Here is an 18,398-nt window from a genome sequence, read left to right on the forward strand (position 1 = left end):
AGGACAAAGGAAGAGAGGCACTAATCAACAGGAAGGACCTTCCAAAGGGCTCGCTGGCACGTGAGTTACTAATTAACCCAGTACAACAGGATTAGTGGAACAAAAAGTCACTTTTCAAATGATCTCACTGCAGTTTTGCTAGATGTGGCCAATACTTAAGTTTCATATGAGTACGTTTATAATCACCTTGAGGGTAGACGGCTTTATTGTAGAAATTCCTAATTTAATAGGCCTCCTGGAAGTTGGGTGAAAGTTTTAGAAATGATGGGAGGACTGAGGTTTGTTTCCTGGGTCATAATTTTTAACACACATAGTTAGAAATGAAGCATTTTCCTTCCAACACTAATTTCCCCTGCCTAAGAAGCTAGTTCCCAGAGTGTGTTCTGTACAAAAGCCACTTGTCAAACATTTCCTTACGCTGCAGGCTTAGAGTGCACTAATATCTGAGGGAATTACATAGTCCTATTACTTTCCAATTGTCAAAAACCTGAGTAGATTTACAAGGTCACATATGATATATATTAGGGCTTAATCGGGTTAAGTTGATTAGCACTTAATGAATAGCTTTTGGCCATCTTTGAGTGGTCTCTGAGGTTCAAATGCTGACAGCACAGTTCATTTGATTTAAGTTAATGGAATAATATGATAAGGTGTATTGATTCCAAATTATGATAGCTTGTCTTAAATTTATGCCCTCCAATAACCAGATCTTAATATTTACCCAAATTTTAAGGCTATCCAGTGTCACTGCAGTGACTATTACGACTAGTAAAGGAATTACTTTGGACAAAATGTAGCCACTGTGAGAGAATGTTTTCACGGAGAGGTCATCTGAAAACGTGGGCTGGTGAATGAGGGTTATACCTGAGGTTCAGGAGTCTGTCCTGCAGCTTCCTTCATGGTGAGGTAGTTCCTTGTGCATAGGAAGCATTTCAGGAGGCCCTGCCTGCCTGCAGGAGGACCAGACGCTGGGGGGCCTGGGCTCACGCTGAGTACAGGCTTCTTTCTAGGATGTGCTAAGCCACAGGAATTGTCTTCGCCTGATTACAAACCCAAACTTGGATAAACCAGGAAGATTCAAGGTTGACATTTAATTACAGATTAAATGATAAAACTCATTTATTGGAATCATGAAGAGAAATATAGAACTCAGAAAGCACAAGGAGAAAGGAGAGGAAAGAAATTACTATTTAAGGTGAATTTCTGAAGTGATCCTGCTGATCTGGGGGAGAAACTTACAAAGACTCCTATTCTTCTTTTCCTTAGGAATGAATACATATTAACTATGGGAGATTTTTGAAATGTGAATAAGCAAAAATGAAAATAAAAACCACCCTTAGTTCTACACCAGGGATAATAATTCTGTTAGAACCTTTTGCTGTAGATCTGTGTGGTTCATTCATTTGTATCTTTTTCATACAAAAATGGATTCAAATCACATAGGCTCTTATCTATTTTTTAGTGCATCAGAAACATGTTTCTAAGTCACTTTTAATGGTTGCATTTGTAGTAACAGACTTACATGTTAGCAAATATAATTTGTAGCATTCAAATATATTTTATTTTTAACATTTCCTCCCAAATTTTATATTACTAATTTGAGTTTAAGGAGTTTAACAACAGATTTTGAAAAAGAGTTGTGTTACTAAATTCTATATTAACCACTGATTATTAAATACAAACAGAGCCGAATAACATTCAAGAATGTAGTAATATGATTATTTCAGTCTATCATTCATCCATGTATTCATTTAAAGAAAGCTTTCTTGAGACCCACTGTGTGGCAGGCACTGTTGTAGGCGCTGCAGCAGGTTTCAGATCCTGACCCCATATGTGTTCACAGCGGGAGGGCGGGTGGGGAGTACGTGGTGCAAAGTCAGTGAAATCCAGCACACTGAGAGCCTTGGCAAAGGTTTCAGTCAAACACCACGGAAACCAGGGGAGGAGCAACCTGCTCTGTCTGACTGGGTTGGGCAACTCGGGGTGGGGGTCGCGGCAGTGGATGAGGCTGAAGTGTGGACGGAGAGAGCAGGACTCAAAAATTATCCCAACGTGTGCTGACTGGGCTCAGGATGCTGGACGTGCAGGTGAGGGAGGAGATGAGGGAGCAGGTACACAGATGAACTCGGTTTTGAAAACTGGTTTCGGAAATACTGAGTTTGAGATGCCTGCAGGATCCAACAGCCAGTGGGCACACAGGATTCAAGCTTAAGACGGAGGCTTCATAAATGCACAGAACGAAAGGTACAGATTTTTAGCCACACTTCAAGCTTCATGTTCAACCCCTTACATTTTATATACATTGAATTGATATTTCAGACCTATAAATAAACAAATTAGGAAATTGATCATTTCTAAAGAGTTAAGATTGATTTGAAACCCAACACCTGCTAAACATACTCCAGCTCTGTACTGTCTAACACAGCTGAAGTAAGCAGGGTTTAATACTCTTCCATCTACCACTTTGAAGTAAGTTTTCATCATTTTCTATGGGTTTGCTGCAAATAAGTTCGTGAGAACATTTATCAATCACCTTTGGAAGCCCTTTAGATTTTGGCACCCATATGAAGCGTTCATCAAAAATCGCCTCCATTTGGGAGTCTGTGACAACCATTCATAAAATAATGTTCTTGCTTGTATTTTACGTATTTGAAGTTCATTCTCCCATTTCCCACAGGCAAACTGATTAGATAGGACTCTCCACATCTCTGAGCTAAGGGCAAACCACAACTAGTGGATTTGTGAATTTCTTTCTACATAAACCAGCTTGCATTTTGCTTTTAGTATTCGTGTGTGCTCAGCCTTCCCCTGGGTTGAAGCATGCTTGAATTTAAAGACTTTGACTTTCTTTACAACTCCCTGCAGAGTCGCGTTTCATTTCACTGTTGTTCCCAACCCACTAGCACAAAGGAAACCAACCTTGCTTTTAAGTTTAGTGTCACTGTTCTTCTATTTCTCGGCCTCCCTCATCACTTTCCCCTTTTACTTCTTATTGGGAAGGGAGTCAGTGGGGAAAGGTGGGTGAATAAGGAGGAGGAGATGGAATGGGATGAAGATGGGTGTGTGTGACGCTGAGCGAGCAGACGAAAGCTTGCAATAAACAAGAGGGACAGTGAGAGCAGGGTCTGTGTCCTTTCAACATCCGGGGCAGCCTCATCACAGCTGAGCGTTCTACCTACCCAGTGGGACTCAGCATGCTTCACTCAGAGAGCAGCTATGAGAGCTACATGCCACCGTGTGTGAAGTATGATGTGCAGTCAGTGCCTTGCAAACGATCAATAGCTGGGACATGTCACTTCTAGGATGTGAGGCAGGCAGGGTCAGATAGGCTTGCTCTCCCCCTTCATCTCGCAAATATGAACATTCTACCACACTTTAAAATCGGATGCGTAGGACCTTGTTTGCCACCAAATCCCTGTGAGATAAACAGCAGTGCACATGTTGTTTTACAGGTCAGGAAACTGGCGTTCAGAGCTTGTTGTTTTTCTAAACCCATTGACAGTCAAAGCTACAATCCAGTTATCCTATTTCCAAAGGCAAAGTTTCCCAATTCTGTTCCCCCTGCCACCCTGCTCGGCTCACACGACATGGCAGGGACTGAGCCAGGCTCTGTTGCAAGGACCAGCCATCCATGTATGGGTTGACTCATTCTACAGTTTAACTACATCTAGGGTGTAGAAACATGTCAAGACACCTACCATAGGGGGTACACCACATTGCCTGTCTGATGCTCTACCACCCAATCCATTTGTACTCAGCATTCTCTCAGATTATCACATGGGAGGTGTATGTTGGGGGGTGTCTCTGAATTGGATGCGCTGAACCAACTCTTCTTCTGGGAGCTGTCCTCCCTCACCCTGTGGCCCTCCCCTTGCTGCAAGCCAGGGCTGCTGTAGAAGCTAGGGATGGACACTTGACCCTATGGGGCCAGTGAATGTCTTTCCCAGGACATTTATTCCCAGGATAGCCCTCTTTTGTAGCAGAAGCCGTCAGACTGAGATGTAGAGCTACTAGTAATCCTAATCCCTCTACATAAAGGGCTCTGGCCTGCTGGGAGAGGAAAGATGTGACCAGCAAGCAGAGAGCAGCAGGAGCAGGAGATGGAGAGGCACCGTGGGAGGCTCCGAGTTCCTCATTCCAATTACCAATGATTCTGACCTTCCTGAGCATGGTCGTTGGCTTTTCCCTCTAGGTTTCTGGGAGTCCTTTTGTTCCCCCTAACACTGGGTGATGTTAGTTTCCAACCATTTGCACCCGGAAGGATTCTAACTATGGCCCCATTGCTTCTCCCAGCCACTCCTGCTCTTAAGTGCGCCGCACCCATCATCCCCTTGGAGGCTTCCTTCCTGCCTGCACTCCCTCACTGTCCCCCTTATGCCCAGCGCTTTCCCACCAGTAAAAAGCTCTATGGCCCCTTCCCCCCGGAACCCCTTTCCCAGGGCCATGAGATGCATCTTCCTCCCTCTTTCCACCGTCTGAGTCCCCAGGGCACTCTGTGGTGATGTTGGCCTGTAGTCTCAGCTTTATCACTAGACTCTACTGCTTTCATTGTTATTTGACTGCACTATGTGTATTTATTTAGCAAACACTTAATGCAGTGCTTAGTATTTGCCAGGCAGTGTTCTAAGAACTTTCCAGATATTCAATCATTTAACCCTCATAACATTATTAAGAAAACTGAAGCAAGGCCCCATTCTTATTGGCTGTAAGGGGAGCTGATGGCTTTCAAACCCAAGCAAACCCAGACCCTGCTCCAGAGCACGTGCTCCTAACTACTGCTCTGTGGCCTTTCTCTCAAGAGACATCAGGCTTCATAAGCCCAGAGACTGCATCAGTCCCTTTAAATAGAATCCCTTATGGGAACTAGCAGAGTGAGGATGTAGTGAATGATCAATCAGTAAAAATTAACTGAATGGTTATTCAAGTTTCTTTATCAGGAGTTGGTTATCATCTGGGGATGGGCAGCTTTAGAAAATGTGAGTCTGGAGTAGGGGCAGGAAGGGGACAGTGGTGTCATGAGGCAACTCAGCTGCAGGGACCCAGGTTCCCCTGAACCATCCCTTCCACACCCTGGACCACAACTGCCCCCCAAATACAGCACAAAAGGGACCAGAATGGGCTAGTGAAAGCAGCTATTTAAAAAAGAGTGAAAATACTTCCAATAGTCCATGACCAAGGGAAATGGAACTTTGCATTGGAGAGCCATCATAGGACTTCCCTCCATGAAGTCACGTAGGGAAAAAGACCAGAAGAAAAAAAAAAAAAAAAAAGAAAAGAAAAGGATGAGATCGCACAGCGAGGACCTCAGCACCTTCTTTTAGGTTTTCTCTTCTTCACTGGCTGTCCACCTTCGCCGACCCCATGCAGTTCTGCCCTTTCACTGAGTGGAATCCTTTCACAATGTCTGAGTCCTTGGATTGTATTCAGGTAGCTCAGGACTCATAATGTCTCTCCTTCCACCCATCCTTAGCCCATCAACATGGTTGACTTTGTTGTCTCTTCTCTCTGGGACCTCTTTTTCTACACCACAGTGTCAGTGATGGGTTAACTAGGAACTAAACTGTTCATGCTTCACCTCTCCCAACCTGAAACCTGGATTTCCATGAAAATATTTCAAAACCCAGTTAAACTGCCTCCCCCTCAAGAAGAAAAACACAATGAACTCTGCGCATTGTAGTGGGACAGCAGGGAAGAGTGGTGGGGTTTGGGGGCTATTGTCAACTGATTGACTCATTCAGCCAACAGATATATACTGAGCACATTCAGTGTTAAGGAGCTGGGCCCAGGGCACTGGTGTGTGCAATGACGAAAGAGAGCCTCTCCTGCTTGTCTATTTCTGCAAGTAACATTGACCCTGACAGTGTTTATTGCTTTAAACAGGCAACCGGAATTAAAATCATAGACATTTTTTAAACTTGCCATCTCCCTTTTCAATCATACATGCACGTAGAGAGTCCACTTTGATTGTGTGACTCATTCATCTCTCTGGGGCCAAGGATCATCTGCGGATAAATCAGTATTTGGTTTGTCAACTACCATCTGATGCCAGACTCTTGAGGCACAAGCAGAGGAACAGAACTGATGCACAGCTCGCCTGGGCATATGCCACAGAGTGACGTCTTGAGAACCCAGGGAATTGAAGACTTTCACTTTCTTTTTGTGGTAGACTGGGCTATTGTTCATTTGACTATAATAATTTTCCAGATGGGGTTGGCTCTTCTCTGTTTCTTCCTCTGATTATAGAAAATAAGAACACCAAATTGAGGAACGTGACTATATAAAGAGGTTTCTTACAAATTGTACATTTTGAGTTCTACTTAATTGTACAATGTCAAGGAGTTAGGAATTTTTAAATGGATATTTCGTGAATCAGAATTTCAAGAATACGAAGTCATGGGGGAAATGGCTATGAAATAATTTATCAAAAGTAAATGATTCCTTGTCTTTCTCTGAGTGGAGAAAGAAAGAAAAAAACCAATAATTAGGATAAAAATTTTCCAAAAATGTATGAATCATTTTGGAGGTTTGCTTATCTCTTATTTCACGTGATGTTCGTAACGGCCCTGTGTGGAGCAAGGTTGGGATTGTTTTGCCCCATGTTATGGGCAGTGGCGGGTGTGCAGTCGTGGAGTGATATGAGCAGCCGGGTGCTGACGAAGCAGCACAAAACTGAGAACCCAGGGAGCCTTGCTGCGCAGCTTCTTCCGGCACTGGATCACACATCCCCACACCTGCAGGTCCACACAGTCCCATATCCAGAACCCTCCTGGCCCCATGTGTTTCCAAATTCAGAATGTGTTGCCTTTCGAAATGGTAATTAACATACCATGTATTTCCTAACATCCTTGACACCTTTGAGTCAACTCAAATCTGTTTGCTACATCCGCCCTACTCTAGTGATGACAGCTGACGTTGAGGTAACAGATGCGGAGAATCCCACCAACAGCAAAACCTATCAGTTCGGTTAACTCCTTGTTTCCAAACTGCATTTGCCCAAAGAATCCTTTTTTCATCTACTGCCTATTAATAGCCTAAGAAATACACTCTGCAAAATGCAGGTTTGCACAACATTGTGGCTCTAGTACTTGTAGGTGACCCATCTCAATGAGTGTCTATGACGGTCAGACGATTTTTTTCTCTCTTTTTTTTTTTTGGTCTGCGATTAACATCAATCAAGGTTTTATCGAGTTTGGATTTATCTTCCCTTAGGTCTTCGACTTTTGAATCAACTTTGTTGTTTTCCACTGAATAAATTAAACTTATATTTAATGGACTTTATTTGCTTGCTGTGTTTGTTGTGCTATGAACAGGTCAGATTTATACATTACCTTACAGTTTACAGATTGTCTTTGGATGCATTGTCATCTTCAAATACTCAAGGAAAACATCACTGCTGTGAGTGTGGGCTGAACAGCGATGTCAGAAGTCAGGAAGGAGCCTAGGATGTAGGATCGTCAATGTTTTTCTTTCCTCTTTATGACCTGATTTGGAAAACTCACTAGGTCACCTGCAGACAACAGTAGCAGTCGGTCACGTCTCCATGTCTCCATAACATGTGGGGTTCCCATGAGATTCTCAGAAAATGCTCCTTCTGAGTTTCCTGTGTCTTTCCTCTCTGCCAGTCTAAGAACTGATTCAAACTTCCTCAAAAATATAAGGTTAGCAGGTTAGCATGAGATTATTTTTAGACACCACCTGTTTAAAATTTTCAACTCTAGAGAGCAAGGACATCTAAAGGCTCATCTAGACCAAGGTCTATCACGACTCTAAGCTAGCCATTTCCTTAACCTCCCTGAGCCGCAGCTTCTCCCTTCAGACATGAGAACAGCAAGGGACAAGTGTCTATAGAACGCCCAAGGGCACTGCCTACTGCTACTTTGCACTAAGTGAAATAATGGTTTTATTAACTCGATCATCAAGGCATTCCTCCAAATTCTAAGCAGACACAGAAACCACTAGGTTTAGAACTTAGGGGTGGCTTTCCAGAATATTGGAATGAGCCCAGGATTTCTAGTCCCCAAAACCTGATCTAATTCCCATCCCACACCACAGACTCGCAGTTTACAGGACAGAAGTTACTTAAGCTCTCTCGGGGTCAATTTCCTTTTTGTATGATGAAGATAATTGTACCTGCCGTTTTTGTAGGTTGTTAGAGAGTAGACACGAAAATAAAGAATCTCTAGGTGATCAATAAATTCTACCTTAATAAGTGGTAATATCTAGAGAACATATAAAATTCCAAACATTTCTCTTTTAAAAATTTTAGACATCTAACTTATATTTCATCACACCATAATTAATGATGGTGCTGTTACCTTAAGCTTTGCCAAAGCAACTCCAAACTTTTGAGGAAGTCACTACCCGTTCTTAAAATAGCTCCACTGACTGATCGGCTTCAAGCTTGTAGTCCGTGACTATGCAGTCAGTAAGAAAAAGTCAGTTTTCCTATTCACCTAGAGTTTTAAGATACTTAATGAGAGAACTTTTTTTTTTTTTTTTTTTTTTTTGCCTCCAGGTTCTTTGACATTCCTTGCTTAACCACTGATAAGTTTTGCTGAAGTTATTAAAAGTCATTTTTTGTTTAAACACTGAAACTGGAGATTAGAAATAACATTCTTGTCTGGACAATATAATATTATCCTTTAAAAAATACTCATTTGGTGCCTACTGAAGACATAATACAATATCTGAGTGGATAGAAAGTAAGAAGATGGCAGGAGTGTGACGTATGTCCTACTTTCTGAAAGAACATGAGGTCGTTTTATTATAAAGACACTGGCTTGGCTAGGTGGGGTGGCTCACGCCTGTAATCCCAACACTTTGGGAGGCCAAGGCAGGCAGACGATGATGTCAGAAGATCAAGACCATCCTGGCGAATATGGTGAAACCCCGTCTCTACTAAAAATATAAAAAATTAACCGGGCGTGGTGGCGTGTGCCTGTAATCCCAGCTACTCGGGAGGCTAGGCAGGAGAACTGCTTGAACCCGGGAACTAGAGATTGCAGTGAGCCGAGATCACACCACTACACTCCAGCCTGGGTGACAGGGCTCTGTCTCAAAAAATAAAAAAATAAAAAATAAAAAGTAGACACGGGCTTGTGGAGACCAGACACACCGTCAGCATAAGACAAAATTAAAATAAATGAGTCAACGGAAGTGGTGAGCGAGTGATACACCGGATCATTTCAACTCAGAACAAACTTAGCAGCTGAGACAGGACGGAGCCCCCCTCCCTGCCTCAGGAGCAGGAACTAATCAGAGCCGGTTGGCGAGCCGCTACCTCACTGCTCAGCTGCAGACTTTCTCACAGGGAGGCCAGAGTCTGTCTTATCCTCCCAGAGTACAAGACCAAGATGGGAAATAGAAATGGCCAGGGAGCAGACAGCAGCAGAAATGAGTGGCCCAGGGAAGGGACAGAAAGGACGTAAGAAGCAGAATGGGCTTTCTAGAATAATGCTGTTTATTCAGGGGAAAGGGAGAAGAGTGGGGAGCACAGCCCAGGCAAGGGCCTGTGGACAGAATTCTTATTTCCTGAGACTCTGGAGAGGCCAGCTTGGCCTGCATGAAGACTGATGAAGAAAGGTGGAAGGGAGGGCTGCAGAGATGATGTAACTATCAGTATCTTCAATTCCAGTCTAAGCTGTTCAGACACTAGCTTCTAGGAAGTGCTTTTTTGTGTGTGTTTCTTTTTGTGTTTGTTTTTTTGAGATGGAGTCTTGCTCTGTCACCCAGGCTGGAGTGCAATGGCACAATCTCAGTTCACTGCAACCTCTGCCTCCTGGATTCAAGCGATTCTCCTGCCTCAGCCTCCCAAGTAGCAGGGACTACAGGCACGTGCCACCACGCCCAGCTAATTTTTGTATTTTTAGCAGAGATGGGGTTTCACCATGTTGGCCAGGCTGGTCTCGAACTCCCAACCTTGTGATCCGCCAGCCTCAGCCTCCCAAAGTGCTGGGATTACAGGTGTGAGCCACCACATCTGGCCTGTTTTCTTTTTTTAACTAGAAAAATGGAAAATACTAAATGAAGAAAACACCTTAGAAAGATTAATCTAGTAGCAGTTCCCAAAGTGGTGTTAGGAAAGACAGACTTGAGCAGAAAGTCCAGCAGCCATCCCACGGCAATTAGAGTCCACGAGGTAAAGCCCAGCAAAAATGGGGAAGGGGTAGGGATTTACGGTGAGATAACTTCCAGAGGGAAGAGACTTAGTGAGCAGAGCACCAGGGCATCCTAGGGAGAGGAAGGCAGGGGAAGGGGAGGCTCATAGGGCAGGCTGAACCTCTGCCACGTGACTGAAAGGGAAGAATGGAGTTTGGTGCCAGAGATGTTCAACCGTCCAGCAGAATCCTGCAGAGAGTATAAGTGGCTGGGGACATGGCCCATGGTACAATTCTATGTTAGGAATTATGGACAGGGATGTTACGGTTGGTCCATGAAGCTGAGTGCTCTGAGGATGTGACGGCAAAGTGAATTAAGCAGGGTGAATGCCAGGCTTCTGGAGCATGGGTGACCCAGGAGGAAGAAGAACCAGTGAGGAGGGGAGCCTAGTTCTGGTTTTCTCCTGCAGAAGAGAGGCCACATTCATGGAATACTCAAAAAGTGACTACACCCCACCCTTCAGCAGCTCGAATTCTAGTTTGGACATTTTCTTCAAAGATGAAAGTGGCCTAGGCAGGAGGACAACTCTAGACAGCAAGGGCAGACCGAGGGTGGTGCTCTCTTCTCGCCAGCCAGAATGCAGTGTTCTTGAAACAGAGAGCTCACGGGGGATCAACACCAGTTCACCTCTCCTGAACCACCTGGCTTGCCAAGTCTTAGTCTCAGAAATGTTGATGTGGAAATCCTCATCTTTGGGGCGGTGGTGGTGACGGATGCCCCTTGGTCCCAGAGAGGACCCTCCCAAGAGCTGGGAGGAAGGCCTGCCTGCCAAGCACTCTGCATGTTCCGCCAGCATATTCCGTCACATTGCACAGAGTGAATTTATCAGGCAAGGAAAGATAGTCAAGTCTTGGCTTTGTGCACTGTGTTGTGACCCCTGATGCCGCCTGTTCCAAGGCTGATGCTAATATGCTTTCCATGTGCGTTTCACCCACTAGGAGGGATGGGAAGGGACCATGCAGTGTGACTTTCTTTTCCTACAAATGTTAACAAGTGAACCTGAAGCATCATTTTTTACTCATTAGGTTTGTTCACTAAGCACTCACTAGGCTTTTTGGAGTCAGAAGTGGAGTGAGACCCTGCATTGGCCAGTCAGAAAACTCATTGGCACGCACCTCCAGGAGTTGGCAGGCTAAAGGCAAATGGGCAATCAAGCCATCCTTGCAGTATGCCTATGGGAGGCACCAAGAAGGAGGTATGCACAGGCCACTAGGGGTGCCTCAGAGGACACCGCACAGGGCTCTGAAGCATGCTGAGTGGAGGGAAAACAAAGGAGCAGTGTGAGGAGGATGCAAAGCCCAGCAAGGAAGAGCCTTGCTTCCAAATCTTGGGGATTTGAACTTGACCCTGAAGGAGAGTAACATGGTCAAGTTTCAGCAGGGAGGAGGACTTACTGGAGAGGGCAGGGACAGGGAACAACCAGAGCCAGGGCAGCCAGGGCTGCACCCAGCTTAGTCCAGGACAGCAGAGGACAAAGGGGGGCACCAGTGTTTCTGCCTCTTCAGGGAAGAACAAGCTTAATCTTCTCACTAGCATCACAGGTCCTAGGGTCTCAGAGAACGTGGTTCTCTGCTACCTGAGCTGTGTACACTTACATTTTAGTCCTGGAGGAAATAATTCATAGGCTGAAATAATGTGTTTCAAAAGTCTGTATGTGTTCAAACTCATGACAATTTACTGACAGGAGTTATTTACCTCCTTAATGGTGCCCAACAGGAGCAAAATGTTTGATGTAGAATGCTCTGATGATATTTACTGTCCACATTATCACATGTCAAAGAATAATTAGCAAGAAAAGATGTCTTTTACTTCACATGAGAGAAAACTTCCACCCTGCTATTTTAATACACAGCCTTTATCATTTTAATTGAGAAGAGCATTTTCAAAGGAATTAAAAGTTATTTTCCATTTTGACCCATGCATATGCCATCGAATAAGTCAACTGATTTAAATGATGGCTTCACGTTTTGATTGCCATTGGCAAGTAAACATTAAACGCTCTCTGCTCTGCCAGTGAGTTTGAGTTGTGCAGAACAGCAAGTACCAAAAAATGTAAGCTATGAGATGTGACACGGATAATTCCTCACCCGCCACAGAGCGTAATTCCAGCAAGAGAGAAAACAGGATAGAATCACAAGCTGGAAATGAGAGATCATCTCATCTAACTTTTTGCATTTTCCAGAGAAGACAGCTGAGGCTCCGGACATCGAAAAGACCTCTCTAGAGCTGCCCAGTTAGGGCAGAATTGGGGCTGGGCCTAGGTCACCACGCTCCCTGGCCACCACTCCTCCTGTGACATCACACGCTGTCTGCGTGAATCGCTTCACTCCTTGACTCGTTGAACCAGGGGAGCAGAGAGCCAGTTCAGCAGATGGATGTGACTTCTGGGAGGAGGTCCAGAGGGACTGGCAACTATTAAATACATAATTAGTCACATTAAAGATCACATGCTCGCAAGCTGTGTCCACGCTCGGGACTGACCCTCAGCAAATTGTCCAGGGTGATCTGAGGATGAATACTTTCTGAAGGCTTTCCCGGGAAGCATGACTAGAAAGGGAGCCTGGAACAGTCCCGCGATGCAACTCCAAAGGAAGGAGGAGAAAGAGAAAACAGAAGCAGAGCACATGAGGTCATAGAAATTCAGCTATACACAGCAAGACCCCTGTGCCTTCACTGAAAGGCTTCCCAAAGGGATTCTGAAATAGGAATCCTTTTCTTTTCATACTGTGTACTTCTTCCTCTCTATCTTGCAGAAATTCTCAGTTGTCCACACACTGGCACACTGGATTTCATGGCAGAAGAAAACAGACTGTAGCTTTATAGACACACATGGAAACAGGCACAAGGCGTACCTAACTCCAAAAACAATCAAACTCAGGCCAAACTGAGAAAGTTATCATTGCCGACTTTCAGAGCCCAAGGGTGGTGACCTTTCCGTTAGGTGAACCATTACCGCCGGCAAGCCAATTTCTTTGGCGTCTTCAGCTTGAATCTGAATTTCTAAGAGGACTTGTGGGAGTTAAAGCATGTTCTTTTCAAATGTTTCTAAAGCTGTAGATAAACAGGAGGTTGACGTTGAACTTGTCCTTTTCTTCTTTCCAATTTATGGTCAACATTTCCATTAGCCACAACTCTCACTTAACCTCACGCCCTCCTGGCCCCCAGGCTCTCAACCTTCCTTTTCTACTGCAGGACGAACCTGCTGTCCTCACTGCTTTCCTGTGGGGAGCTCGAGTTGTAATCCTGGTGTGCTGTGCTGTGGGTGGGGCAGAAAGGCTGAACTCAGGAGTGATGCCTGGAGCCCTGGATCTGTTGATTGAGGAGCTGACATCTTAGCTACATGGAAACAAAAGTGATTGCCTTCTATTTAATGTAGTGAAGATCCCAACAGAGGCATCATCTCCTGATACCATCAATGGGCATTCTACTAGTATCTAAAAAGGAAAATAGGCAGGCGTGCCCACATCTGTATATTTGACTTATGAACACTGTGGAGTATTTTTCTCTTTGAAAAAGAGAATCAAAAGCACAAGTAAAAAAAATTAGTAACCCACTGAAGGAATGTCCACTTAACTCTCCATCTCAGGTTTTCTCTCACAGGTAGACAGAGAAATGACTTAAGAAGCAAAATCATACACTGGTCCAAAAGGACTCCATGTGATGAAGATTGAGAATTTGCACAATATGACATTACCCCGTTTCTGGCCATTTGAGAATGGGCCCCACAACAGCCTATGGTACCATACAGATGTGCTCACTGAGTGCAAAGACATCACATGATACAGGTACAAGTTAAGCGCTTCAATGTTAAGGATTCCTGCTACTTTATGACCAACCTGCCTTTCAAATTGACTAAATGAAACCCAATACCTGAAGTGGCTGATTCCGGTTCTCCGGGTGATTTGTCCTCAGTGCGTGAGGTCCTTGACGTCTGTGTTCACACTGTTAAAAGAAAGGTCCCTGGTTCTCTCGAGAGATTAGGGGAGCAACTCACATTGGCTGCACTGAAAGGGGACCCCAGCAAGGTCTAAAGAAGAGCCTGGGGGGCTCAGCAGAGCCATGTGGCGTGGCCAGGAAGTAGCTGAAGAAACGCAATAGGAGAGTCCGTGCACAGGAAACTCCCAGAGCAGCACATCTCAGGAGTGAGGCCAGTTCACCAAAGGGAAAAGGAGCCCAAGGCTCAAAACTGTGGAGACAGGGCACAGGCTGCGCAGCACCGTGTGAAATAGGTGTGGACCGGGAGCCTCAAACAGGGTCTACCAAGGCTAGGAGAGGGCCAGGCCCCATTCCTATCTGGTTGCAAAACTAGGGCGAGTCACCCACCCCCGATGGAGCAGCCAGCCCTACATGATGGAGAACGGGGAGCCTTGGACAAACGTGCCACATGAATAGACAGTGGCGGGTGGGTCCCATGTGGGAGTCATTCCCTGTAGGGGGTTTCCATATTCATACACCCAAGATGAAGAGATTGCCTTATACAAAAGCGCACAACCACGTCGACTGACTCCAGTAGATGCATGACTGTGTCTCTGAGGTGGTTTAGAAAACTGCCTGCGTACACTCTGGCCCAGCATGTATAGATAGAGGATGCGGCCCAGAAAAAGATGTTTTTAGCCGTTTGATGTTTTTTGTTTTTTGGTTTTTTTTTTTAATGGTTAAGCAACTAGACATCATTTTGCCAGGACTTTGCCTGCATAGCAGGGAGTGAGGACGCAGGCGTTTTCTCATTAACCTCCGTAAGAAGCCTGAGATACATAAGAGGATTCTTCCTCAGAGGCTGGAACTGGCTCGGGAAGACGGTGTCTTGTGTGCACTCTGGGGTTCCCAGGAACGCGGCCAGAGCAACCACCCAGATCCGTCAGCCCGGCTCCTCCTCGAGCCTGTCCTCATCCACCAGCTTTCTGGCCCCGAACTCGGTATGAATCATAGAAAGGCAGCAATTCTTTTACCCCTGAGAGTTCATCTTGATGAACTAAAGACCAGCCAGTGAATGGGGGGGAGATTCAGAGGGGGGCCTGACTCAGTGTCTATCTCAGGCCATTTAGGGCCCCTTCTCTCCCCTCTCACCTTACAAAATGCTTTAAATATACCTGTAAATAGAGCTGAAAGAGCTTGAGGGTCAGGGAAGTGGCTGGGGTAAATAATGGCGAAGGTGGAGTGGGTCAGGAAACGGGGGCTCTTGGTGGAGAAAGGGACATTTGGCCTGTGACGCGGCTGGGAGAGGCCCCTTTGTCCTCCACTGGGGGCTTTCCCACTTTCAAACATCACTGACTGTCATTTGGATTTGGTTTTGGTTTTTTATCCTGCGCACGTGCGCCTTCTCCCGCCTCCCTCCGGGGCCCTGGGACAGAAGCGATGCCCTGGATCTGCCAGCCCGCGGGTGCAGGCGAGGACCCTGAGGAAGGAGGCCGCTCCTTCCCGCGTCCCTCAGAGCCGCTGCCTCCAGGGTAGGCCTCGTCCGGGGCGCACAATGGGTGCTCCATGACCCGAGGCCTCTCCAACTTCGCGAGGAAGAACCGCGCGTCCCACGCCCCGCCGCTCCTCTGTGCGCCCACGTCTCTCCATGCTCCCCTCCGTGCGCCCCTCTGCTCGCCCCACGCCCAGCCGCCCCTCCGTGCACCCCTCTGCTCGCTCCAGGCCCCGCTATCCCTCCGTGCGCCCCACTCCCTCCATGCTCCCCACCGTGGGCCCCTCTGCTCGCCCCACGTCCCTCCATGCTCCCCTCCGTGCGCCCCTCTGCTCGCCCCACGTCCCTCCATGCTCCCCTCCGTGCGCCCCTCTGCTCGCCCCACGCCCCTCCGCGCGCTGGCGCGTGACTCCACGCTGGGAGCTTCGGAGCTGCAGCTGTCGCCGCCCACGCCTCTGTCAGTCTCCGCCCACGCCCCGGGGCCGTCGCCCAGTTTCCCGCCGCTACTCCCCGACCCCGCGCTCACCCCTCACCGGGACACCCTCCCACCTGCAGTGGAGCCGGTGCCTCCGCTCTTCCCGCTTTGAGACCACGGGCTCTGATCCCACCAGTCCCGCCCGCAGGCCAAGGCCTCGGATTTCCAAGACCCCAGGTTTCCAAACTCCGGCGCTCCTTGGCTGCTGGGAGGAAACTAACCTGCAGAACTAACCTGCAGCCACTTCACCAGAACCTCTTCTTCCTGGCCCCGTTTCTGTGGTTCGCGCCAAACATTTGATTCCCATTCTAATTCGTCCCCCTCCCCGCCGCCCAATACAAGGACGTGAACATTCTTGTTTTCTCAGCCAGCATAGGGCCAAAAACAGAACGAATGAAAACAAACGAATGCTCGAAAGTGGAAAAATTATAATATCGCAATGGAATTTGAAGCACATTCCTGTAGCAGCTGTCAACATTTTAACGTGGATTTGGAAGAAAATATTACAATTTAAGGACCTTTGAATATAAGATGAGTCATTGTTTTGATAAAATATTTTTCCTTGAATCTTCCCTATCAATCTGCCCATCAGCCCACCCCCCAAACACACCTATTTCTATGATGTCTTAGTATTTAACTTTTCAAACCAATGTGTTGTTCACTTATAAAGTGAAATTAAGTTGAAGGCTAGATCTGGGTTAAGGACGGGTTCCTTCCCCTCTTTCATTCATTAGTTCCTTCTTCAAAAGCATCCACTTTGCAATTTGTGCTGTCAAAAACGATGGCTCGCTCATTAAGAAAAATAGAGACCACCAGACTTGTTCCATGGCAGGCAAATTCAGATGCCCTGAGAAGACCCAGATCACCTGGGGTGGGGGAGATGGGGAGGGAGGCAGATGGTGAGACCAACTTCAAGCACACCTTGTCCCGCCTACACAAAGTAGTTTCCAGGTAGGAAGATGGAAGATTCTGTGAATTCTGCTCACTGTGCCTGCATGTATGGAAAAGTACACAAGGAGGGTTGGGTAAGCATCTCCTCCACAGACATCTTGTGAATGCAACATGGCAGACTGTATGGCCAAAGAAGACTTTATGTGATTGTCCTAAATACCATATTTATTTTTAGCAATTCACTATAGGAACTGTCTCAGAGACATCACTCGTTCACCCAGTCACTCAGACGTACTAAATTCCCACCTTGTTCCAGGCTGGGTTACACGCTGGACACATAAAGATGAACAGGCCTCATTTCTACCTGCGAGGAGCCTATCATTTAATACTGGGATGTAGACATGAACACGGTTTGCATTTGTCTCCTCAGTTTTTTCTTTCCCACCAGTGCCCTCCTGTATTTAGCTGTGGGTGCATTTTAAGTACAGGCTCCTTGGGGACATGGAGACACAAAAGTGTAGCTAAATATGTAAGCTGGGAGCTCAGGGGAAAGTTCTGGGCCACAAATACATATTTGAGGGTCCTTGACACATATGAACAGGTTGAAAACATGGGACGAATGGAAACCACTCAGGGAGCGTATACAGAATGACAAAAGCAAAGATGTAATTCTGGAGAATTTGTGTCCAAATGGTGAATTTGGGAAGGATGCCAGTTATATTCAGAGATGACTTATCTGGTAAGACCAGAGGCACAATAAAAATTATGCCCCTTGGTGCTACCAAGCTTTGGTTTCAAAGGATAGAATTGTCAAGTTCAATCATTCCTTCCATCTATGACTCAAGCAAGATTTAATTATCGGCAGTGTATCAATATTATGCCAGACACCACTATATCTGGATCATAAAACAAAGCCCTGACATCTGGGAACTTGTAATTTATTTGCCAAATAAATCTAACCGGAAACAACTGACAAAGTGTACAAGTTGCTGTATATGGTACACGATCACTAAAAGTGCTACAACAAGGCACTTAAGAGGGACTTAAGTGAAAACCATGCGATCAGGAAGGAATTTATGGAGAAGCTGAGGCAAATAGGTCCAGTTGGTAGGATTTGGATAGGGAGGGGGGATTCAAGGTACAGCATATCGAACCAAATGCTTTGGATTGAAAGTAAGGAGACAGAGGTAGATATCAAAGACATCCACCTTGCAGACCCCATATGTATGGAACGAACCAGGTTGTCCAGGAAGCTGGTAAAGTCTGAGCTTTAGGGCTGCACATTTACCTTCATAATTTGGTAACATTTTTCTTCAGGAGGGCACCTGTGGTTGCATAAGCTCCAGGCCGCACACATCCTGGTTCTACTCCACCACTTTGTGGTAGCTCTTCCCAAGGCAAATTGTAGTTCCTGTGTTTGTTTGCATGCCTGCATCTCCCTGGAGGCAGAGGGTTCCACTTCATCAT

The sequence above is a fragment of the Chlorocebus sabaeus genome, chromosome 13, assembly GCF_047675955.1.
Source record: "Chlorocebus sabaeus isolate Y175 chromosome 13, mChlSab1.0.hap1, whole genome shotgun sequence".
Lineage (NCBI taxonomy): Eukaryota > Metazoa > Chordata > Mammalia > Primates > Cercopithecidae > Chlorocebus > Chlorocebus sabaeus.